The following is a 25,772-nucleotide window of genomic DNA, read 5'->3' on the forward strand; positions in this document are numbered from 1 at the left end:
CTGGCCCCATGATTTTATTTTTTTCTGTGAAGAACTTTACCACACCCTGCACATCATTAAGATATCAAAAGACACCAATTCCCATGAAACATGTTCTTCCTTTCCTATTCTTTATTTCAAGTACTGATTTTTTCCCAGTTTATTGTTGTTAATTATCACTCACCTTGGCAATGACCATTTCGGCTTGAAAATATTGTCTTGAAAAGAGCAGTATGATACTCTGATTTAAGGCCCCTGTTAGCAGCATTAGCATTACTAGTTTAGATGAGTAATACAAAAATCATCTTTAAAGAACTATATCTCTTCTGTCCTCTAATGGAAAGGCCAAATATTAAAGCAGAAGAATGTGTCAGAACAAATAGACTACCTTTTTGGAGATTTATTATGGTATATGTGTCAATGGACTATATTAATTCCATAAATGTTAGACATGAATGTTGATTTGTAATATCTGATGTGTCAGTAACTGGAATAAGGATTAAAATATAAAGAAAACAACAAATAATTTAATTATTGGAATTTTTACAGATACTTTCTTCACTTCCTGAAGTCTTGTGCCACTTTCCTTAACCAGAAGCAATATATGTAGATTGTACATATTATTTTATATCAACTGTGTTCTTCAAATGAAACTGAGCCAAAGGCTAACAAGAGGAACACTACATTTTCTCCTGATCAGGGAGAGAAAATGTGTATTTTAGCTTGTTATTCAATGCCAATATTTGGTTGTTTGGGTTCTTTTCTTAGTAAAAAGATCTTGTAACATATAAAAATTCTCAAAAATAGGATGAAATACTTACTCTGCTGAAGCAACCATAACACAGCTATTGTTTCTACATCTTCTCTATTATGGACATTTTTTGGCTCACAGTCTTGTCTCTCTAGTTTCCTTATTAATTCTTTCCTCCTCCTGCTTGTCTTTGAGGACAGAGCCTGGGAGCAGAGAAGACATTGATCAGACTGGGAATCCCATGACCTTGTACTTGCAGCCTGTTGTGCCAAAACCACGGAGCTCTTTGTGGAGAGTTCATTCACTTCCATACCATTTCTTTCACTCTTCTATTGGGCCAGTACCCCATTTTCAAATTATGCAAGAATAAATCCTCTGCTTGCCCCTTTGTCACTATCCCATCTCTTTGTCAATTTAGTCCTTCCACTGTGAGCAGCCTTAGAAGACTGATATATACCCAAAAGCCTGTTCTGATTAATACTGATTTAGCGTACCTTTTTTTTCCACAGAAGACAAATTGCACTATCTTGTCTGGTTTTTTGAGAAAGGTGCATGCAAAACTTTGCAAAATATAACATGCAACATATTAGTAAGGCAGTTCTTAAATTTTTGATAATTGCATACCACAGAAAGCGAAACAGATGAAAGCTTTCAATATTCAGAAAGACTTCTGAATTCAGCACTAAACTGTATCTATTGTTTACAGGTTATCACAATCTTTTCTTTAGAGTTCCACGGCACAGAAGCAATGTCTGTGGGTGAGACAACAGTGAATATACTGAGTGAATATACTGCACAGCTTGTGACTTAAGTAATTTCATAATGATGGGAAAATTAGAGAAGCAGTTCTTTTGACATCTGTAGCACTGAAATCTTCCAAATAGCACAGTGTATTCTCTTATTTTTTTCTCCTATTCAAACAACCTGTAAACTTCTGCAAACATAGCAGAAGGAAGGCTTTCTTATAAAGATGAAACCAGTTTCCCTCCTGAGCTTATATCCAGCAGGCTTTCTTTTTTTTTTTTTTTAATTTACTAGTAGAACCAGTGTATGATTGAAATGGGAGGAACAGGTGAAAACTGCAATACTTTTTCCTATGATTATAAGAGTTATCAGATGGAAACTGTACTCACAACAGTCTTTTGCAGTAAGAAGGAATAAGCAGAAGCTTTCTTCTGTGCACAAAATTCCGGATGAAAAGAATTACTTTGTCACACCATCACTCTTCTTCCCATATACTCCATATTTTTAAGAGGGTCTGCAGCAGGTGTCCACACTGCTTGAAAGGCAAGGGTCATTTTTAGTGTAATTTAGAGATACTTGAACTGTTTTCATCTAATCTTTTACAAATAGTGTTAGATCATTAATTTTTAAAAGGTAAAAAATATAGGAATAATTCAATTTAAGCACATTCTGGGACCATGCACCAAAAAATCCTTGCTCCCCACTCTGCCCTGCCCATTTCTCCCAAGCTGCATGGAAGTCACCTCTCAGATTAGGCAATAACTCAGTTATAGTAAATTTATTGATGCTCATATCAGTCTTTCAAGCTCAGTCCTCTCTTGTTTTACAGCAAAGTCTTTTACACTGTAAAATTATATTATATTTCAGAACAAAATCTTTATATCTATTTCTGAAAATTTTTTATAGAAATGGAAACAGCTGTCTTTATTTTTTTCTTTTATTCTTTTTTTTTTTTTGTTATTTCAATTTTGCATCGTGTAGCTCTATGCCAAGGTAAGGAAGCAATCTATTCTGTATGTTCTCAAATGCTATTCCCTACAGCTTTCTTGTGCACTCAGAATGGGGACTACAGCCCATAATAATATCAGAAATTTTTAGCTGTGTGTAGTTTCCTCTTCTTTAAGGTGTGACTGACCCATGCTAGGGATTCGTGTAGGAGTGCCATGCTAATCCAGGCATTCAGACAACTAGAGACAGTGTTGTTTACAGCTATGGTCTTCAGAGAGTTTTCAGAAACAGAAATACACAGAACAGCATACTTTCTCATGCCAATTTGAACATATTTCTCAGTTAAGAATTCTGACTTAAGGGATAAAATTCAACATAATTACATTTTCTCAAATAAATTATGAAATGTGTTATAAAAAACAACAAAAAAAAAATAATATAGCCTTTTCTAAACCCCCTCACACACACATATTTTCTTGACAAATAATTTTCCACACTTCTCCCTATCTCCCAGGAAAAATTAGCATTTTGCAGCCAGCTAAATGTATAAAATATTCACAGTTTCACTTTTATGTGTGATTTATTTTTTTGTATCTGCTATATCCCAGCCAATGATGACCTGGTTTAGACCTCAAAATTTTGTCCTCAAAACAACTCATAATGCATTATGTATTTTGTATAATTACCACTAAAACAAGTGTCACAAATGTTCTTAACTTCAATGACAATTTTTTTAGATTTTTTTTTCTGGATTCTTTCTAAATTTTCCAGAGGAGCTGGAAACAATATATAAAGCTATTACCATCTGGACACCTTATACATAATCCATCAATGCATGATTTTAGCATGGCTGTTTCTAAGTAATTACATTGATTCTGCCAGTGGGAAAAAGAAACAAGAAAAAAAATTATTTTTAAACAACGTAAGGGCTGTACCAGAGAATAATTTATCATCAAAGTAAACCTCCATAAAATATGGAAAGGAAGTTCATTTAACAGTGACTTGAATGCAAGAGAATCAAGGTTCAGTCTCAATATTTTACACTGTCTTTTGTAGGAACCTCAGAGGTGATCTGGCTTTCTCGACCTTCCTCTTTCACCTCAGTATTGTGAGACTGAATAGCTCAAAGACTGTGAGGCACTCAGGTACTACACAGAGAATGATGTGTAAGAGCATTGAGAAAGTATTCTTTACAGGACAAAGAATAAGAACCACACATCACTACAATGCACAAATCCTCAGTAATGTAATTATTTTTCAACCCAGAATTACTTGAGCAGAAGGAGTACGTGAGAAATACATATAAACTGGGCAAGAAAACACATTGCCTTTAAAACCTACTCCTTGTCCTGAACTTTGGGTTCAGTATATGAGTGCAGATGTTTTTGGACTCAAACTTTCATTCTTGAATAATGTTAGCAGGCTAAAAAGTCATTGAAACCTACTGTGAAAAGAGGGATTTTCCATACCATTCTCTGTCTTTACTCTGCAAATTAAGCATTACTTCTCACTAAAAACTATCTGCCAACCAAATATCCAAGACTACTATTAGGACCAACTTAATTCTGTGCTATACATACATGAAATATCATGTAGTATTGGTATCCAAACTCCAGATCTTAGATTGCCTAATGAAAATGTTCTGTTATATAAGTATAAAACTGCATATAACTTTCTTACCTAATGAAATACATAGATTGTTTAAAAACAACTTCAGTGTTGAAATTCTAGTATCAGTTTGGAGCAGATGTCACCATCTGGCTGCCTTCACAAGAGTCTCTATGAGACCATTTAAGTCTCCTGACTGGCTTCTACACAGAAAGTAATTAGAGTAAAGCACAAGGGATAGGATCCAACTGTGTTAAAATTAAGGTGTTTTCCTTCATTAAACTGAGAAAAGATGATAAAAAAAGGATGAACAAATGAGCAGACAATTTCAATTTGAGGAACACTTCATTTTCTTCCTCTTCACTAAATAGCAAAAAAAAAAAAAAAAAGAAGATTTCTTTCCTTTGGCCAGTATCTGTTTCCCTTTTTTTCTTTTTAATGCACTATTAATAACTATCATTCAGTCTCTGAATTTTTTTCTCTATTATCTTGTCAGTTGATGCCATATCCCTTTCAATTAATTAATTGATTCATTTATTAACTAACATTTCCTAGATATAGGTCAGCTTATTTTCCACTTCCTTGATTATTTGGACTGTGCCGCTGTGTAATAAGTATTATAAAATGCCAACATATTCAGGCACTTTAATGATTAAGCTGACGTAAAAATACCTAAATCCAAAAAGAAAATTAAACAATTGCAGCTACAGGTATAAATATGTTTGTCTTGAAAAGCCAAAGGTCTCTTCAATTTTTCAATGAAGAAGGAATATTGAATTTCAATTTTTAAAAGAAATTAATTTAAGGCTTTGGGAATAGATAGCATCACTATGACCATATATTAAATGAAAATTTAATATGGATTTTATAACCTGAGAATACTGTACACAGGTACATATTAAATTACATGCAGACATTTCTAGAGACCCACCAAAACATACATACACAAAAACATTTATTTTCTTAAATATGTGTTTTGGGGTTTTTAATACAAATGTCTGAACAACCTTACATACTACTGATTCTCCTTAAAATCCATTAGAGTAAGGAAGTATCACCAGCTGTCTTGGTTAATTTCTTCCTCAGTAATATGTTTTATTATTTACCTTACTTTCCTCTAGAAAACAAGGTAGGAATTTTCACACTATCTTGTGCACGGGTCCAGTATTTTAATTATGCAAGATGGATTTTCTAACTCATGATTTTCCTCAGAACAGCTCTGTCAGCTGTAATGGTGTTTCTGTGTTTCTTTACTTATTTATATGTTTTCTGATTATCAGATAAAATTTTCTCAATTTTTTCTTCACTTTAATACAAATGGAGGTGTAATGCATTTTTAACTTGCTGCTTTTTGTTTTTAATTCTTGGAAGCATTCTACCCAGTTCTATAAAATTGCACCGTTTGCAGTTAATAATGCTAAACAAACTAGAAGACACAGTAATCATAAACTTCTGTAACTTTCTTGAAAATATAGGATTAATAAAGTGGTTTTTATTCAGGAGGATACAGAATTCTTGGGAAATAAATTTGTGAAGGTCCCCAAACCAAATGGTTTTGGTCTTTCACCTTCATTTGCAGCTTTCAGGAGTCTGTGCCAATCACCTATACCATGCTGGTTAGACTAATAAAGCGGCAGAAATTAACAGTATTTTCTGCCATTCACTAAAACTGCAGTGCAGCTGATGCATAATTGTGTATATGTACATGTACAGGACCAGTGACTTACAGATACTGTAAAATAAATACTTTTCAATATGTGTTCATCACGTGTGAATGTGACATGTTTGAACACATTGCAGACATATTTTTGCCCGGCTTGTTGTTGCAGTATCTCTAATTTTGAGTAAGAAGGCTGGAGAAGAAAATACAGACTGATTTTTTAAATTCTATTTTAACTTAACCCAGTTATCCAGTGTTTCATAATATTCTATTGATGTTCAGGCCTTTGATCACTGATCTGAGCACAATCAACAGTCACAAAGTCGAAACCAGAAGACAGGGATGGTAGAAATAGTTAACAGAACTGATGCTGAAACATTAGTAAATGAATAGTTCAGGACAGAATATTAATGAAGTTTGGATGGTGGTGTCAGAAGAATTGTACATCATTGGACAAACACAACCAATGTGCTGAAGGCAGTGTAAACACTAATTCACAGCAAACAAGAAGATGATAAAGTTATCACAGACACTTGCACTGCTAATAACCGTATGCCATGGATTATCATGCTTATCTGGTCCAGATTTCATACATTTTTTTCATTAACTGGCAAATGGCTACTGAATTAGAATTCAAAGTACAGGTGGAAAACCAGGCTGGAGATTCTCTTACTTAGAAAACTAAGCAAGCCTACACTTTTTAGCTATGAAGACAATAGAAGAAAAAATATCTAAAAAGGATTTCCCACTCTTTTTTTAGCACATTTGGGAATGACTGTAAATAAAACAGAGCTGATGCCACCAGTGCAACAACAAAAGAAAAGGAAAATCTGGCAGTTATGTTTGCAGAGATGGATCAGCACATTTAACATGAGATAGCAGTTCTGGTAACACAATAACCATGCAAACTGTCTCTGGGACATTATCCTGCTGTGGTATAAGGTGTCTACAGTGCTAACCATTAATCTGAGTTTCAGTCGTGCCAATCACAAAGAATTAAAAAAATAATATTATAATCACTCTGGATTATGTTGATTTTCAACCATCTGGATTTAGAATGTCTTCCTCAGATGGAGTTAACATTATTTTTTAATCAACACAGAGTATGTTTTTGAAATAAGAGACTTCTGTCAGTGACATAGTGTTATTTTCATCTTCTTGAAACACAAACAGTATTGCTGATTTATTTCAATCATTTTCCATAATCTCCAAAGTAGTGGAGGTAGATGCACTCATTATTTTTGTGATCACAATCGATAGTAGGAGCACATCTATCCACCTCTGAAAGAAACAGGGTTTCTCTGGTCTGGAGATGAAGTCATTTTCAAATTAGATCAATTTTTTCTTATTGCCTCAATCTGTTCCTATTCTTCTACTTTCTACTATCAGCTACTGTAACTAGTCTCAAAAAAAAGAGAAAAGTCACTTCCACATTTGTATATACTCACAATAGAAACAACAGAGACACCCAAGCAACATATGCTAAACGGTATGGTCAGAATGAGCTACACACTCTGCTACGCTTGTGAGAGACACAATGGCAAAAAGTGATATTCTTTGTCCATAAGTTACAATTTCAAAATGTGCTTATTCTCCATTTGTTACTTTCTTTGACAATAAAGATTTGTCTGGTTGGTAACTGTAAATAGTCCATACTATTTATTGTCTAAATGATTTTGCCTGTGTATTAATTTAAGAAACATATAACATCTCCCATATTTTATAAATGAACATTCATAAGAATAAATTTATTTATGCTTTCTAACATTTTCCTTTGCTTATTCTTATTTTTGTTTCTCACCAATCTTACTACACTAGTTGTATACTCGTTACCCCAGCATTCCCTGAGCCCCAGTGAATTCTTTATGTGGAAGTGCACTTGAAAGTGAATGATGAGGTTCAAAAAGAGCCACTAACTTAAAAATTTTTATTTGTTAATTTATGCTTAAACAATTAGCATACCGAAAATAGGAATGGGAATATTATGTTCTGATAATATTGAATCATCCCACTTCTTTATTAATTTGATGAGTTTTGTGTAGCCACTAGTGTTAGCACTTTTATTTAAAGAGATAATCCAGAATTTCAGTACAATTATATATATTTTATACATAGAATTTCAAATTATATTGTTGCATACATTTTACTCAGGAAAACTAATACTTTCAGAACACAGGGTTTTTAGGAAAAAATCAGCTCAATTTTGAATTACTGGCAGTATTCTCCCTTTATCTTCTTCCTTTTGAACAGCCACCAAACAGTCATATATGACATACAAGGTTGCAAAATCCCAAAAATTTTTAGTTTCCAACCTATGAAATCCAAAAAACTACTTGAAGGTAAGCATCCCCAAAATAGAAATAATTTTTTCTGCTAATACATCACACTAAACTTCCATATTTTATTGCCATGTGTACAATTATTGTAATTCTAACAACATTAGAATTAGAACTTTGAATTTTTTTCCAGAAGATGAATATGCTCTTACTTTAATAGTCAGCATCTTTAATCAATATAATGTTTGCAAAGGTTCCATCTATAATTTATTCTTGCTAAACATCCTACAATATGTAATACAAGGCAGCATTTAAGTCAACGTGTGAGGGCATTCAGCAACACACACTCATAGGCAAATATCCACAAAGTTCTCTCCTAATTTGCATTTAAATTCCACTTCTTATTCAGGGTTAAATAAATTCTGAACTGGGAAGGTGATCTTCAAATCTTTTTTATCAGTTGACCCACACGTATTTGAAATAAACTTGTACTTCATCAGCATCTCTTACAAAACATAGTAGCGTCACTCATCCACTACTGAACCAGAATATGTTCATCATGTAAGGCTGAACCTGCAGCAAAGCTATTTTATGGAACAAAACTGAAGTAAAATCTGGAGTCTGTTTATGGTAAAGAAGGACTAGATTTCAAAGAATCAAAAATAAATACATGCCATCAGTACCTAGGCATTTCAGCACAGATATTGTGAGTAAACCCATCCCAAGCAACTGACACTGCCCTCCTGAAAGTTTAATCTGGTATGCAAAATATATATTCCCAAACCATAAAAGAGCATTCTGAATGAGCTGCCAATCTTTTGATGATTTTCCTATTCCTTTTTTTTTTTATGTTTCTGAGCTGCTTGATATACTTTTGTATTAAAAGGAAAAGAGGAACCAGTGAGCAAAACTAAAAGGAGTAAGACTAAGGTAATGTTTAGTCTCAGGCAAGAGAACACTTATATGATCCAAAGCCTATTGAAGATGTCAGCAGAAATGGTCCCATTAGTTTCAACATGAATGGAATCCCCCTTTCTTGAAAATTCATCTTTTTTTTTTTTTATGGTACGAAGAAGAAGTAATTACCAGATGAAGCCAGAAGGAATGACACATTATCTTCCTGTCATGAAGGAAGTATACAACCAGCACTTACTTCATTGCAGTGCTTTGGCTTCTACAGAAAGCCAGAGAGCATGCAGCAATACACAAAAGATCAAATTTCTGCTCTTACTTCATTGTTTACCTGAGTGTGAAACAGACTTGTGGTTGTTATGAAAAATCCCAGGTCAACTAAAAACCTGTGTTTGTCAGTGTTTACCTGTGAAAACCTTTGCCACTATCCCAATATCCCTCCTCTAAAGGAATGAGGAATCTCAGCTAATGGTGTACTTCTGAAAGATAATACTCCAGTGGGCAGGACAGTCTTCTGTTAAGCCACACAGATGAATGACTGAAGCGTAGAAAGCCTACTTGGGAAATAAATGGTTATCATAGAAGAAAAGCAAAATCATTTACCAAGCGACAAAGCTGTTGAAATCCTTTCCCACAATATTTTATAGTTGCTTTTACTGATAACATATCAGTAGCTGGTTCCCATCTTGATCACTAATGTGTTTCTTTAAAAAATGCATCTTGGTCTGTGTACAATCACTTCACAGGTTGTTTAAATTGTTGGATTGTGCCCCTATTTCTTTCACTTAAACAGATGACTCTGGTGCTTTGATACCTCCTGTTCATTGCTCCTGACTTCTGCTTTACAGTCTTAGAGCTGATAACAAGCAATTCATCATCTCTGCCAGTAGAAGAGCTCTAGTCATTATGACTTTTTGACTCCTCTGTGGGTGTCTGAGTCAGGATGGCTTCGTTGCATTGCCAGAGTTCCTATACAAGGCTAATCTAATGTGAAGGACCTCAGACTCTACTATGTGGTGCTTGCTCCCTCTCATTTTCCTGTGACTTCATGCATTTAAATAGATCATTCACATTTAGTGACAGAAATGCGCTGATGATCCTGTTCCTTGCCGATTGCAAGTCAAGCCATGCCAGTTCATGCCAGCTGAGATAATGCCTCACACTTTCCAAGTTCCCAAACGTTGTGCAAATTTGGCTTGCCTTTCATCTATGGAGATCATACTCCACTCTAACAGCCTCCCTGCCTGAATTCTGAGCTTTCAAGACTGTATTACTACAATATGTACTTAGAGTAATATTTGTTTTAATATAAGTTTACAGAATGACAACTCAAAATCATACAAGAATTTAGGGTGGAAGGGCCTCGAAGATCAAGTTCCAAAACCCCTGCCATGGCAAAGGAAATCTAGATCCAGTTGCTTAAAACCCCATCCCACCTGGCCTTGAACACATCTGGGGATGGATCATCCACATCTTCTCTGGGCAACTTGATGCAGTGACTCATCACCCTCACAGTGAAAACTTTCTTCCTGATATCTAATCTAAGCCTAAGCTCTTTCAATTTAAAGGTATTTCCCCCCCCCGGTACTATCAACTTCCAAACTTCCTCTCCAAGGATTGCAAACTTTGTTTAATCAAACAAAAATAAATTGTAGATTGTTGCACTTTATTTCTGTTTTATAAAGCAAACCCAAATGCAATTGGCACCACAGATATGTTACATTTCAAATAATGATACCAGGATCTTGGGGGGAAAATGGATGACTGTATGGCCCTTTGAAATTAGGTGTGGAAATAAATTGTGCCCTACACTGATCTTAATTTTTTGGGAAAAAAAACTAAGATGAGAAACCCTCAGGAATATTAGAAATCTCGCTTTATTTCTTGCTGCTGAAAAGATGCCATTTTGAGAGAGCTTCTGAATGAATGAAATAATAAAGATAGGAAGTGTAGGACTTCTTATTTTGTTTTTTTTGCCTTCGTGAAAGAAAACAACTGAGTTTGAAAGACTGCAATGGTGCTGGTGTATAACTAAACATTTGAAATACCCATCTAAATTTAATTCAAAATTTTATTCAAATTTAGTCAAAACTTATTAAAAAAAAACCTCACAAAACTGTTTTCTACCTCAGTCTTCTGGGCATGAATATTTTTTTCTGAAGATGTGATACATAATATTATGGTCAATTTACACTTTGGTTTACATCTATTTATGTAGATTGACACATACTGTGATGAAGTGTGTAGGATGTTTTTTAGAATAAATTTTAATCTTAACTTTACATTACTGTTATAAAAAAAGAGAACAGGAAGTCAATATGGAAATAATAAATAGATCAAAACTGAATTTTAATTTCAATTATGTATTTTAAACATTCACTTTAGTACATTTCATAACCATTCAAGACATTTGTCAGATTACAAGACTGACAAACTTCTGACTAATATAGTATTAAAAATACATTAGGAATAAACAATGAACTACACTGAGGCTTGATCCAATGTTGCTATACTGAAACCATAATTTTAAAAAGTGGCAATATTCAGTGCAATAAAAAAGCTTACCTAGTGCTTTGCTTGATGGACTCACAGTTAAACAACATAAGAACAAGAAAAATTCTGTGGCTAACTTGATTTATCCAAATGTTCTGGCTCTGGAACAGAGCCCACAGGTAAGCATACATCTCTTTCAGCAGTCTAAGTATGCAGTAAAATGCTGTGTTTCTGTTCAGCAAGTATGTTTCTGTTAGGTATTGGCTTCAGCCAGAAAGTCTATCATTACTCTTCTCACAGAGTTTCACTCTTTCTAGACAATAAAAACTAAAAAATTACACTGTCTTTGGAATTGTAATTGTCTTTGCATTGTGAGAGAAAACAGAAGAAGCCCACTCACATGTTGACATTTTCCCCCGAAAAAACATTTAGGACCAAATTTATCTTGGAAACTTACATCAGCAATGCTGTCAGGTATCCTCTGTATTTCATGAATTATACAAACCCAAGTAAAAGTAATGGTTGAACCACTGATAACAAAAAGGCAGACTTTACAATTTCCATCCTAAAATTAGGGTACTGGTTCCAGTGCTCTTCTGGGTCCCTATCACAGCAAGTGCAGATCTTGCCAAGAAGTCTAGGTGCAAAATTGGGACCTACCACTAAATAATTGATAATGCCTTCTCCCAAGGTCTCTTCTTTCCCCTGTTAAACAAGCCTTGTCAGTACCTACACAATGTGTGGCAACTAAGCCATAAAGCAACTCAGATCATCACTTTTTTTGACTGTGTCTACATGACAAAGTAGTGTAGTGCAACAGAGCCACAGGTGGCAGAGAAGCAATTGTTGCTGAGGATTTAAAACCGGTACTGCACAGATATGGGGGTGGGAGGATGAAGTAGACCAGGAATGGTACTTTAGACTAGCTCCAGAATGCAATAAAATGACTCTTTGTGTCAGTTGAAATTCACCAGTTTTATTCCAGTAATGTCTCTTTTGCTTCAGATTCACAAAAAAAACCAAACCAAACCAACCCAAACCAAACCAAACCAAAACAAAACAAAACACAAAAAAACCCCACCAAACAAGCACAGTTCAAGCACTCACAAATGATTCTGGGATGAAAACTAAGGCCCAGTAAGTGAAGACATTCAGCCGGACATTCCCTGGCACAGCTGAATTGCTAATGTAGGTTCACCCCTAGCAACAATTTGCCAAACTGAACCACTCAGCAGCTCGAGGCCAGATGCCAGTCCAAGAGACAATTAACCTCTCCAGTCCATCAACATCTGGAAGAGCTCCACTGTTGGCTCAAAAGCTGAGTAAACACATGAACTCTGCCTTAAGCCCAACCTAATGAGTCCACCAGAGAGATGCAACAGTCCAGGCCAGAGCTGCACTAACAGTTACAATGCGTATAGAGTGAAGCTTCTTTCTGACTGACTGATTGAATTAGTTATGACTGAATTCAGTCATGTTGAGGCACATAATTAAATATAAATAAATATATATATATTTAATCTGACAGACTCCCTACGTGGTAACACAGAGACCTTTATGATATAGTGATATAGAGGATTTTTATTGTTAATTCTTACTTTTTAGCTCTGTTTAGATGGATACCATGCCACCTCTGAAAATGCAAAAAATGGAAAAGCTATGATAAGATTTAAAAAAAAAAAAAGGAAACTGAAAATTCAAGATATCAACAGCATTGCCCAGGCAATCACTGAAATATTTTTCAGTCTGCTTCTAAATTTTCAGGCATTGGACACTCTGACTTTTCATAATAAAAGAGACATATCTCTCAGTCTTCTACTAATTTTAACTAGACTATTCATAAGTTCACAGTGCACTGATTCTGTAACAGTAAGAGATCAAAAGCTATGAAGTGTGTTTCTTGTCATCTTGAGATCTAAAAAGTCTTTTTGTTTGTGACAGAAACTATCTTCAATGTCTACTGTTTCATCTGTTCTTCACTGCCTAATGCTTGCTCTTCATCTGCCTTAGTTTCCCAGGAACATACATATTTTAGAACTGAAAATCCTTGGAAAAATAATCTGCCTTTTATAGTCTTTAAATGTGGGCCATTCACATAATGGAAGTGCAAACAAAGCAGCGACTAATTTGAAGACATATATGAATGCGGTGCTTCAAAACAGATGAGGAAATCAATTATTCTTGACTGGTTGTTAAATTGGAAAAGTTCTAATAAGGGAGAAACAATAAGAAATCATTGAAAGTAATCAAATCAAATCTACCACAGCCTGTTACACCATGGAGGAGCTCCCAATGGAGACCCTCAAAGAATTCACAGAATTCACAGAATGGCTAGGTTGGAAGAGACCTTAAAGATCATCAAGTCCAACCCATGCCCCAACACTTCAACTAAAACATGGCACTGTGTGCCACATCCAGTTTTTCTTAAACACATCCAGGGATGGTGACTCCACCACATTCTAGACCATTCCAGAACTTTATCACCCTTTCTGTAAAAAACTTCTTCCTAATATCCAACCTATATTCCCCTTGGTGCAGTTTAAGACTGTGAGCTCTCATTCTGTCAGTTGCTCCCTGGTGAAAGAGACCAACCCCCACCTGGCTACAGCCACCTTTCAGGAAGTTGTAGAGAGTGATAAGGTCACACCTGAGTCTCCTTTTCTCCAGGCTAAACACCCCCAGCTCCCTCAGTCATTCCTCAGAGGGTTTGTGTTCCAAGCCCCTCACCAGCCTCATTGCCTCCTCGGGATGTGCTCAAGCCTCTCAACGTCCTTCCCAAACTGAGGGCCCAGAACTGGACACAGCACTTGAGGTGTGGCCTCACCAGTGCCAAGCACAGGGGAAGGATGACCTCCCTGCTCCTGCATCTGGAGGCTTCAGATGCATCTCTGCCAATGAGAGATTAAATGATCTTGGTAAAAAAAGGTGCTCCGGCACTAACACAGCTCCCAAAGTCAGAAAATGAAGCATCTATAAATTAGTGTTTGTATCAATAACCAGAATAGTCAAAATCATAGGAAGACAAATGTTTACCTTCCTATAGGTAAATTTACGGTCTTCTGTCATTATTCTACAGAAAATAAATATATTTTGGTGTATTTGTAGAGGTTATTAATATCAACTGAGCTAATCACACCAAGGGAATAAAGTCAGTGCTGCTATACACGTATTAGTCATGATGAATTAGCTAATGTCTCAGGCTAGTGGGATGAACCATCAATTGTATTTCAATTAGAAGCACCACAAAATATTTAAACTTTGGAATTATGTCTCCTAAGACTTTGTTATTTGGTTATTTTCTTAGCTGGCAAAAGGAAAAAGAAAAGAAAATACTTACCGGAAAAACATTGCATCTGTTGCAGATTTGTAATGGAGAAATACAACATTTGGAGTTTTACTATTTTTATAGACAGAACTTCTCCAAGTGATATTTAGGTAGGCTTTTAAGCAAGAGCAGCTTAATAGAATTAGAACTTTTCCATACCAAAGTAAAAACCTAGGCCTAAATGACATAAAGACTAAAATTATCTTGAAAATAATCTTACTTTTTAATAAAAAAATCACGTCTCTAAAAATATATTTCAAAATTATGAAGTGAGAGACTGATCAAAATAAACATTCAAATACCATGAGTAAGAAAAACTATTTGGAAGCAGATTCCTTCACATGAGATTTCTTTAGACTTCAAAAGACATTTTGCCAGACACGTGTCTTACTGTTTACATGAGACAACAATATTAGCTTTGGTGATTGCACAGATTTACTTCTGTTTTTTCTGGATCTGTACCACAATGACTGTGATGGCAACAATAGCGGTGTAGTTTGTGTGTTGCTTCTGAAAAAAAATCTTTGGATTTTTAAATCTTTTTAATGTTATTTGACTAAGGAGCAGATTGAAGCCACTGAAATCATTATGATTTAGCGTAATGAAAATCATGAGACTAGGGAAAACAAACAGCAGTTACTTCTTAAAATAACAAACCAACTTTATAAAAAGCAGTCAGAAACTTCTGTTACTACCTGAATATTATCCATTGTGTCCTGACCTCCTCAAATGTAAAAAAAAATATAACAAGCTCCTCTCTTCTGTTTCTATCATTCATTATGGGTGGAAGTGACTGAGGTACACAAAAAAGCTTCAACCCTCATTGCAGCCAGAAGGGGGTCACATGATGGAGGCTTTCATAACTCATAGCTTTGAATGGAAGCAACCAAATTAATCAGTGTGTCATCATTACCACCTCATATAATCTGAGGAAAAAGAAATATTTCTCCCCTGGTGAGCTGGAGTGCAAGTAACGTAAATCAGTCTGCAAAGGCATGCAGCTCTATGAATCAGCTGTGGAATATTCTCAGGGAATATTTCAAGCTCAGTTTAGTGCTTCAGGCTAAGTGAAATTAATTCTAGCCTAAGACCACAGATGAAAATTTTTCTGACATCTCCTGACAGCCATCTAGATGTTAGCCAAAAGGCCTTTTCAAAATGTTTCCAAAGCCTTTTTGTCTCCTTCCACAACCAACCAACCAACCAACCAACCCCATCAAAATATCCCACAACACTTTGAAGAATGCCATTTTCAATGTTTTTCGCTCTCTCATTTTTTTTTACATTCAGGCTACACTAGCTTACACAGTAACTTGCTTTCACAGGCAAGAGTCAAAAAAATTCTGGAATTTTGGCTGACCTAAAGGATGCAACTAAAAACCACGAAAGAAATGTCTAAGTCCAAATATATTTTTAGTGTTCTGTCTGTTCTTGCCCTAAGTGCACATTTAACTAAAATGAACAATTTGGTGCTGCAGGATATGCCATAGCCTTTACTCTGTGTTTTAGAAGCCACCCATACTTGGGGATGAAAATTGCATTTGGAAAAAAATAATAGCTCTACGCAATGTAAGGTCAAAGTATCACAAATTAGGAGGAGCTGCACTATATAAGCATTTTTCTCATGTCTGAAGAAAAAAAAACCTGAAGAGGACAAAGCCAAGTTGCTGTCTCTGGCTTGAAGTAAGCAACCATCTAACTGACACTGTTAGACTGTTTTCATTACATGGGATTATTTGTTATTTTTAAAGACAATCAGTTGAGGGTTTTTCCCCAAGTTTCAGGTACAGAGAATAAACTATCCATATTATGATGACTTCTTTTAGAGTTAATCATTATCATGTATTGCACAATGTTACATGTCAATTGTGTGATACAGAAAATATTTAAAAATGTATGAAGCAAAGATTTCATAGATTTAAAATCTGGTTGGGGAATACTGAAAATTCACTTAGAAAAGCAGACAACTAAATAAACATGATTACAATTTGTAAGAATGTAAGTCCTCACTCTGTTTTCCAAAGGAATGGTGAAACTGAAGGAGTTGCATTTGATGTAGTCTCTGCATTAAAAATAACTTACCTCAAGAGGAAAACTTACAGCTCTTATACTCATCAAAGCAAAGACAAGAGTTGCCTCACAAAGTGAGCACAGGAAACTTCATTTGAGCAGCCGACTCCTGTTGCAAAATTTTACATGAAAACTGAGTAGTCTGCTCATGCTGAATATTCTTGACATATAAAAGTTCATATCAACTGATGCTTTTAAACCACTAAAAGAATATAGATTTATATGTTTTGCAATGTGAATTCTAGAAAGGCTGTAACTTAAGACCAGAAATATATTTAAGCCATTTTTATTTCTATAAAAGGGCAAATGACTTTACAGAGTGTTCCTCTGCCAACTGATATTTTAGACTCTTAAATTTCAGCAAGAATATATCTTAATGATGTATGTTGAATGTACTAAAGCTATATCCTCAATTCTCTTTATGCAAGTATTCACTTTGTGAGCATAATGCCTCAGATCAAGCTTTCATTTAAATAAAGAGGAACTTCAGTAAGGGAAAGATCTATTTGCATATCCAATTGGCGTCAAATGTATTTGTGTTCTGATTTTAAGCATGTGACTTATTGCAACTGACCTGCTGGAGGACTGGCACCAGCTGAAACACTATTCTGGACCAGAGAGGGCAGCCATAAGTGTGAGGGTGTCACCCTTACTAGCAGAATCTGCTCCTCACACTACAGACAAATGATGAATCATGAATTGTGCTCCTTCTCTTCTATAGGTCACAACTGATATCACACAAGCTACTGTGTTAGTCAAATGCATACATGTAAACACTTCCTTTCTGGCTGCCTGTAAATCATAAAATCCTTATTCATCAGTACTTCCAGGGATACCATGGGAAATGCTACAAACACTTACTAGGTGCTAAAAGAGAAATCAGGATCATGAGCAAATTATGCCAGCACAAGTGTCAGAGAAAACAAGGCAAGTAGAAGAAGACCAAATCATGAATAATCTTCCATGGATCAATAAAGGACAAAAAAAGGAAGCTTTGCTAATAGTTGGGAAAGAAGTTTAAGGGACAAGGGAACTGTTTTAAGAATAAAAAATGGAAATAACATTAATCATAACAGTACTGAACACATTTAAGAATGCTTCATTTGGAGTATTTTTCCTCTGTAAAGCAAACAATTTATTCTCTAGTAAGAACTTCATAACATGTCTGTTTCACAGAAAAAAAAAATAGCTAGCCTAAATTATTAATAAATCATGGTAGGATCACTCAAGAACTGAAAGATTCTGCTTTGAAAAATTAAGTAATGCAACTTGAATAGGATTTAGACCACAATGCTTGCACTTCCTATGTAGCCAGCATTTCAGACTCAAACTGTCTTTCTCTGTACAGGATGTGATGCTTTCAAACTCCCTATTTTTGAAAATCATCTGTATTTCAAGGGAGTAATCATCAAACCAGGGATAAACCCAAAATCATCTATTCAAAGGAATGAACTGCACAGCAACTTGCTCCTTGCATGAATGCTTTAACTTGTGTCTCTAATCTAAAACCTTTATTACACACTGTGCCCTACATCTGGGCCTCAGCAGGTTCAGAGGTACAAGATAGCTACAACTGGTATTTGACCTGAATAAATGGTAAGAATAAATGCTGGAGAAGCCTAACCCCAAATGAACACAAACTCTCACATAAAAATTCCATTCAAATAGATTAATTTAAACCTGCATTAGAACAAAAATAGTAAAATTCCTTTTTCCTTTTTAATATATTTTCGTACTTTCATTTCTCATAACAGTAAGGGCAGCATTTTTTCACTATATTTTCCTTTTATGAACTCACACATTTTTTCAATTTCCAAGCATTTTTAACTATATTATATTTATTTTTCATTATAATATAGTATAGTATAACTTCTGAGCTGTTTTCTTCGAGTTAACACCTTGCATGCATACAGCAAATAATATTCCACTTGGACAGAATTACTGGGTGTATTAAAACCTGTCAAGCATTCTATTGAAACAGCTAATGATTTGTCCTATGCTATTACAGAAACAAATGCACAACAATGATTTTGTCTGTTACAGAGTTTACACAAAGTAATAGAATGAAAGAGTGAGAAAGGATGATAAATCAATGCTAACAGAATATCACATTCTTATTAAATTATTACATTTCTAATAAAAATAAATCTGAGGCTTAAATGGCAAACTGTATACAATGGTGGTGGTTTCTAAACAGCTAAACATTGCAAACATATTGAAAGTCCAACATATTGAAAAATCCATGTTGCCTCACAAACAAGAACCTAGACAAGGCAGAGATATTTAATGCTTTCTTCGCCTGCAGGAGTTCCTCAGAACTCTGAGCTGTAACTCTTAAAATGATAACTCTGAACTTGTGCAGAATTTCCTGGTCCAGCTGGACCCCTATGAGTCTAGGAAGGCTTGTAGAATTCATCCAAGAATACTCAAATAGATGGTTGATCTCATCCCAATACCTCTCTCAATAATTTTTGAACAGTCTTGGGAATCTGGAGAGGTTCCAGCTGACTAACATGGTCCTGATTTTCAAGAAGTGTAAGAGGAATGACCCTGGAAACTATAGACCTGTCAGTGTCACTTCAGTGCCTTGTTAAATTATAGATAAGACTATTCAGTGAGTTATTAAAAAACATGTAAATAAAGACAACACACACATTGGTCACATCTAGGATAGGTTCATGAGGAGAAAGTCCTGATCAATAAATCCAATTTAATTTCATGACAGCTACCCACCTAGTTGATCAAGGGAAGCCAATTGATGGAATCCTTTTGAATTTCAGTAAAGCCTTTGATACCGTCCCTCACCATGGTCTTCTAGATAAAATGTATCCAGCAGACAGCTGGATAAACACGGCTGGTGACCAGTCACTAGTGGGGTTCGGAAGGGATAAATTTTATGACCAGTTCACTTTAACATTTTCATAAATTACTTGGATGAAGGATTAGAAGTCATACTAAGTAAATATGCCAATGATACTAAACTGGGGGGACCTGCTGACTCAAAGGCAGAGCTGCACTGCAGAGAGACCTTGACAAATTAGAGATGGGCAATCACCAACCACGTGAAGTTTAACAAGGGAAAATGATTGATTCTACACCTGGGATAGGGCAAACACAGGTGTCTGTACAGACAGAGAGTCTGGAGAGCAGCCCACAAAAAGGGATGTGGGAGTCCTGGTGAAGTTGAACATGAGCCACTAGTTCCCTGGCAGCCAGGAGTGCCAGCCCTGTCCTGGGGCCATCACGTACGGCAATGCCAGCCAGGCAAGGGAGGGAGTTGTCCTGCTCTGCTCTGTACTTTGTGCATTTTTGGGCACTACAATATTAGAAGAATATAAAGCTTTGATAAAACATCCTAAGGAGGGCTACAAAAGTGGTGAAGGGTCTTGAGGGGAAGCCATGTGAGGAGTAGCTGAGGGCACTTGGTCTGTTCAGCCTGGAGAAGACTGAGGGGAGACCTCACTTCAGTCTACAATGTCCCCAAGGGTGGAAGAGGATGGGGAGACATTGATCTCTTCTCTGTGGTGACCAGTGACAGGATCCAAGGGAATGGCCAGGAGTTGCGTCAGGGGAGGTTTAAGTTGGATTTTAGAGAAAGGTTTTTCACCGAGAGGGTGGTTGGGCACTGGAATGGGCTCCCTAGGGAAGTGGTCACAGCACCAAGACTGCCAGAGTTCAAGAAGTATTTGCGCAATGCTCTCAGGCACAAGATGCAACATTTGGAGTATCCTGTGCACAGCCAGGAGTCGGACTTGATGATCCCTGTGGGTTCCATCCAACTCAGGAAATTTTACGATATGTTAATCAAAAGCCTTATTCTGCAAATTCTTCCATGCAAGAGTTATTTATTCAGATAGACAGTCCTTTTAAAATAAACTAGGCACATCTATAAAGTTATCCATGTTCATAACTGCTTATTAGACCACATAATCTGCAAGATGAAGCAGGTATCTGCATACTCCCTGAAATTTTCCCAGATCAAATTATTTCCAGCTTAGATCACTGAATTTCTGATTCATTCACTAATGCATTTAGAGGCTGTTGCACTGATGACTGCAACAGATTCCCAGTCAAAAAAAGACAAGAGCCTGTCATTCGTGTGGCAAAGTAGCAACCCTCTATCAGACAGAGCACTATACACACATGCATACAACGTCCATCATCACCATAAAATTGAAAGCACAATTAGGAAAAGGAAAGGAATAAGCAAAAAGAATAAGCATTAGCAAAAGCAACAAAACTAGAGACCTATTTCATGAAAAGGATGATGTCAGGCAGGTAGATTAATGAACACTTCCAGTGGCAATCAGTAAGGCCAAATGGCACATTCCATAGAAAGTACACACAGTCCACTTATTTTGTAAGTGACAATAGTGCATCTGAAAGGGTAATTTCTTTAGGGTAAAGTGGAATGCATTGCTATTTCTGGGCTCCACTCCTTTGATAGTTTTTTTAGTCCATAAATGAAATGGACAAGAAAACAACACACAAAGGCGTTGCTTCCAAAAAACATAGGTCAGACATTTTTTTTGTTGGTTTGTCTCAGTGAAAAAAATTACCTTTAAGTTAGTAACAGAACCATCTCAGACTGTATTTTAATTTAGATACATCAAATGTAGGAACAAAAACTTATACAAAGATAGAAATATGAAGTGCATTCCAACTCTCACTGAAAATTGGTAGGTTTCAGCAATATGTTCCCTTAGGCTCTTCTAAAATTCTAGCCTGCAGCTTTATGCATGGGTCACATTTGTTTTTAGTACAGAACAAACTGATATAATTGGTGTAATTTGAAGAGAAAGGGACAGGTTTTTTTTCCTCCATATGTAGTGTTGCTAACCTTGATGATAAGACAATTCAGAGATTTACAGTCTTGTTAAATTTGATGAGATCATGCCTTGCTTCTAACATTGTCTTATTGATACATAAGTGCATCAAATGCATTAATAATAATACTAATATTTTTTTTTCATATGCAGTGATGTTCCAATGAAATGCACTAATGAAACAAAATCAAAAATTCCCACAAGAAACCATTAACTTCAAAATATACTAGCTACCTCTGTCCATTGTCTTTTTACAGGATACTTAAAATTATATAGCTATATAATCAAGGTCTAAGGACCTCCTTTTCTTCAAGAAACCCTGAATGAGCTTTCTTTAAAAAAAATAATTGTGTTTTAAAGTATAAATAAGTTCTAATTCATATTTGCTATAGATTGGGAATTAAATACCAACTAAGAGTAAAACATAATTTCACATAATTTTCAGTTCTTAACCCACACCATGGAAGAAAAGGAAAATAACCTCCTGGTCCTGAAATAATATCTATTATCTTTTGTATAAAAGAATACTTTTATAAAAGTTAAAGAAACTCTTGATGAAATCCTTTTATGCTCTACTTATACATCAGTAAATGATACCAGAACAGACAGTGTTATCTCCAAACCATGGTTCTATCACTAGGACCTACTCAAATACTTCCTAAAATTTTTGCTCAGGATCTAGCTAAGCATGGAGGATGTATCTGCTTCTGAATGCCAACTGACCTGTTCTAGTGCAAAATAGAATGGAAACAGTAGAAAAAATAAGTAGAATACCTCCTTTTATATGCCTAAGATTAATAGGCAACGGATTATACTGGAAAAGACTTTGTCCGTTTCCAGAGGCCTTTAGCATTGTCATAGCCTTAAAACTTGCTTTAAGTGCCAGAAAAAACCCAACTGATTTTAACTACGGAAAAATTTTACCTTTCTCTCAGAGTGCCTTAAAATGAAGTCCACAATCTCTGGTTCTCTGGAACTATGAGGCTAGCATGCTGGCACTCTGCAGAGTGCTGTATCAAGATAGCTATAGAGAAATTGGAGTCAGATTAGGAGCATATTCCAGCCTTGAAGTGTTCTTGGAAAAGCAGGCCCACCACTGCTGTAAGCTCTGTTTTGTTAGAAGCAGGGGACTCTGGCACTTGCAAAATGCTCCCTTGTCATGGGGGCCAAACACAGGCCTGGGAACCTGCCTGAATACATTGTTAGGGTAAATACTTCCCAAAGTGAACCTGGAAAAACCTTATTGCTGCATGCTGAATGCATGAGTCCTATTATGCTTCCAAACTTGATCAAACAGGTTCATACATTTCTGACTACACTGCCTGTTCTCTGGTGGGAGAAAAATCCAGCTAGGAATATATGAAATGTCTGAAAAGTTCTTTCTATATGAAAGAAGAAAAGATACAAAAACAGTCTCATTTTCCACTGAAGCTTGCCAGATGAAACCAGAGGGGTAGCAAATACTTGACTGCAATAAAATAACTTGCTTGTTTAACTAGAAACTTGTTTATGCATTTGATTGGATAACATTACCACAGAGAATTCTTAGTATTAATTATGCTATGTCTTTTTTATTTTAACATTTTGAACAGCAAAACCATTTTGTTTCAAATGCATTATGAGCCTTGTCTATTGTAACTCAATTTTGGTCAAGCTGTAAAACTACAAAACCATGCTGAATACAATTAAAGCAAAGTTATTCTGCTTACAATAATTTAACCCTCAAGCTAGAAGTTGTTTTCTATTTTTTCATTCAAATTAGTCCTGAGAAGATTCACAGGCATATGTCACAGCTTGAGAATCAAGTTATATGAGAAAAATATCAAAAGAAAGCAAAATCTACTAGGGAAGAATCCATAAAAAACATCTAATCTTTGTTTAATTAAACTTGCTTCATTGAAAAACAGGGAAACAAACAACAATCTTTAACAAAGTCAGGTTTTTTAATATAAGTAGGTGGATGGAAATAAAAGGAACTCTAAAAAGGTAGAGGTGCACGCAAATCATAATAGTTTTTTTCAGTAAACCCCTATTTTATAAATTGGTTTTTTTAAATATCATGGTCAATTCAGAGAGGAAGTTCTCTGGAAACTGCAGAATTCACACATTTTCATTTTCCTTTCACTTCACTAAATAGCTTCTCCAGAATTTATATTAAACAAATACTGTTGGAGGTAAGAGTACTAGAATGGGTCATTCCATGAGAAACAAGAATCATGATGGTTTATTGTTTCAGACTATAAATCTATCTTTTTACTCTGCTTTTACTTTCTGTTTTTCAGTGCTGCTATGATCTTGAGTCACTGTTTGCATCTCTTTATTAATTTAGTTTTGCAGTTCTTAGGCAATCTACAATTCAAATGGAAGCTTTCTCCTATGATTTAACACTGTTGAACAAACAGAAGCTTCTGCTTGGAAAGGGACTACCAAATCAAGTTGTATTTCCACCCAAATAATTAGAAGTGGTATATCTACTCCAAACTGCTTTATTACTGTACAAGAACCTTAAAAAAGGACACACTGGTGAAACAAAAAATGGAAAGGGAAAGAATGTTGATATAAGCAGGGTCAGCTGCTGTTTAGGAAATTACTGAAGGCCAAGATCAATCATGATACTCTTCAGTTCATGGTCGTGGAAACTGAGGAAGAGTCAAATGTGTACCAGGGAATGAAACCACTATTCATTTTTTCAAGGTTTCATAAAAAATGGTCATAGAACCATTTTAATTTCTGTTTTCTCCAGTGTTGCTGTGATCTAGTAGGATCTCTCTGTTATTCTATGCAGACAACATGCTAAAAGGCTTCTGGCTCCAGCAGGAAGGGGACAAAGCATTACAAAAGGTATTGTACTGTAAAACAAATTTATTGCATGCAATGACAGCCCTAAAGGGACTGATTCTTTACTCTGTCAGTTGTTCTGGATGTGGCTACCTCAATAATGCCATCTGCAATCAGAGTTGAGAAAAAGTGTCTCTTTAGACTTGGGTTCAGCAACTATTATTCAGCTCAGAAATTCACAGTGAATAGGACAACCTCTGACAAAGTGCAACCCACCAGATTCACAAAATCTTCTCAAAGTGAACTCAGAAACAATTCTCAGTATTACAGACATTATATCATCACCTTTAGCAAAAGCTTTAGCAGCCCAGTCTCCAAAAACAAAAGCTTTGTCATCATGAGGTAAAAGGCAGCATGTTCCATGGCATATGAGACAGAAATTTAAAAATATATCAGTTGATACAATTCACCAATATTCAATCCATTTGCAACAGTTCATTGCTGTAACCTAACAAAAAAAATCTTTGGTCTGAGAGGTTTGACCATGTAATTTCCACATAGTATATGAAGCAAATCATGCATCTGAGATTCTTAGCTGTTTTCCTGATTTTGTTAGCCCTTGAATTGAACTAAACATGATGTGTTTTTCACTATGGTTTTGAAACTCAGCTTTTAAAAAACATAATCAGACAAGGCATAAAAACGTTTGATTTCTAAAGCCAAAATCAGCACTTAAATGATGTGAAAAATCTGCTGGGATTTTGAAACGTGGAAGTGGATTTTTCTGTGTCTTAGAGGTAATAAATTGGCAGGAGTTAAGAGTATGTATGGAAGTTTCCAGAAAAAAAAGCTATGATGAACAATCAACACTATACTCACACTAACTATACCAATAGCTAAAATTAATCCTAAGTATGGACTCTCTAAAAGCTAAGATTGGCTTTTTTTTCTTAAGAAACTGAAATATTAGCTCTTCATCTGCCATTTAAACATCAGTTTAAATTCTTCTGAAACAGACACCAAGCAATAGCTTGTTTGAAATACTCATTCTGTACCGAACAATTGCCCTCAATTCCATATCTCCATGTGAAACCTTTGTAAGAAGCAGTAAAGGCCCTGAGGCAAAAGTGAGGGAGCAGCTGCATCGCATTTCTTGTTTTCTGTACCATGGTGCAAAACACACACAGAACTTGCAGACAGATCTATGGAAGCTGATGCAGTTGCACCCAAGGATGGCATTGAGGTGCTAGCTCAGTGTTTTTCAGAGAGCATCAGCTGATGGCAAATATCTTTAATATGAATGTTTTCTTTTGCCTAATTTTCTATGCTACAGGGTAATAATATTTATCTTTTGTTTTAGACTCAAAAAATAATTTTTACATACCTGGCGATTTATGCTGAG

The 25,772-nt window shown here is 35.6% G+C and overlaps 1 long non-coding RNA gene across 1 annotated transcript in view; it reads right to left on the reverse strand.

The window, feature by feature from the left end:
• The window catches only part of LOC143694603 (uncharacterized), a 218,144-nt gene that overhangs the window by 81,063 nt on the left and 111,309 nt on the right, over positions 1-25,772 (reverse strand). The window contains exons 4-5 of the long non-coding RNA XR_013183171.1: positions 1,864-2,006; positions 801-933 (exon numbers count right to left, since the gene is read on the reverse strand). This is a non-coding gene — a long non-coding RNA (uncharacterized LOC143694603). The remainder of the gene's footprint in view (positions 1-800; positions 934-1,863; positions 2,007-25,772) is intronic.

Source organism: Agelaius phoeniceus, chromosome 1, assembly GCF_051311805.1.
Source record: "Agelaius phoeniceus isolate bAgePho1 chromosome 1, bAgePho1.hap1, whole genome shotgun sequence".
NCBI lineage: Eukaryota > Metazoa > Chordata > Aves > Passeriformes > Icteridae > Agelaius > Agelaius phoeniceus.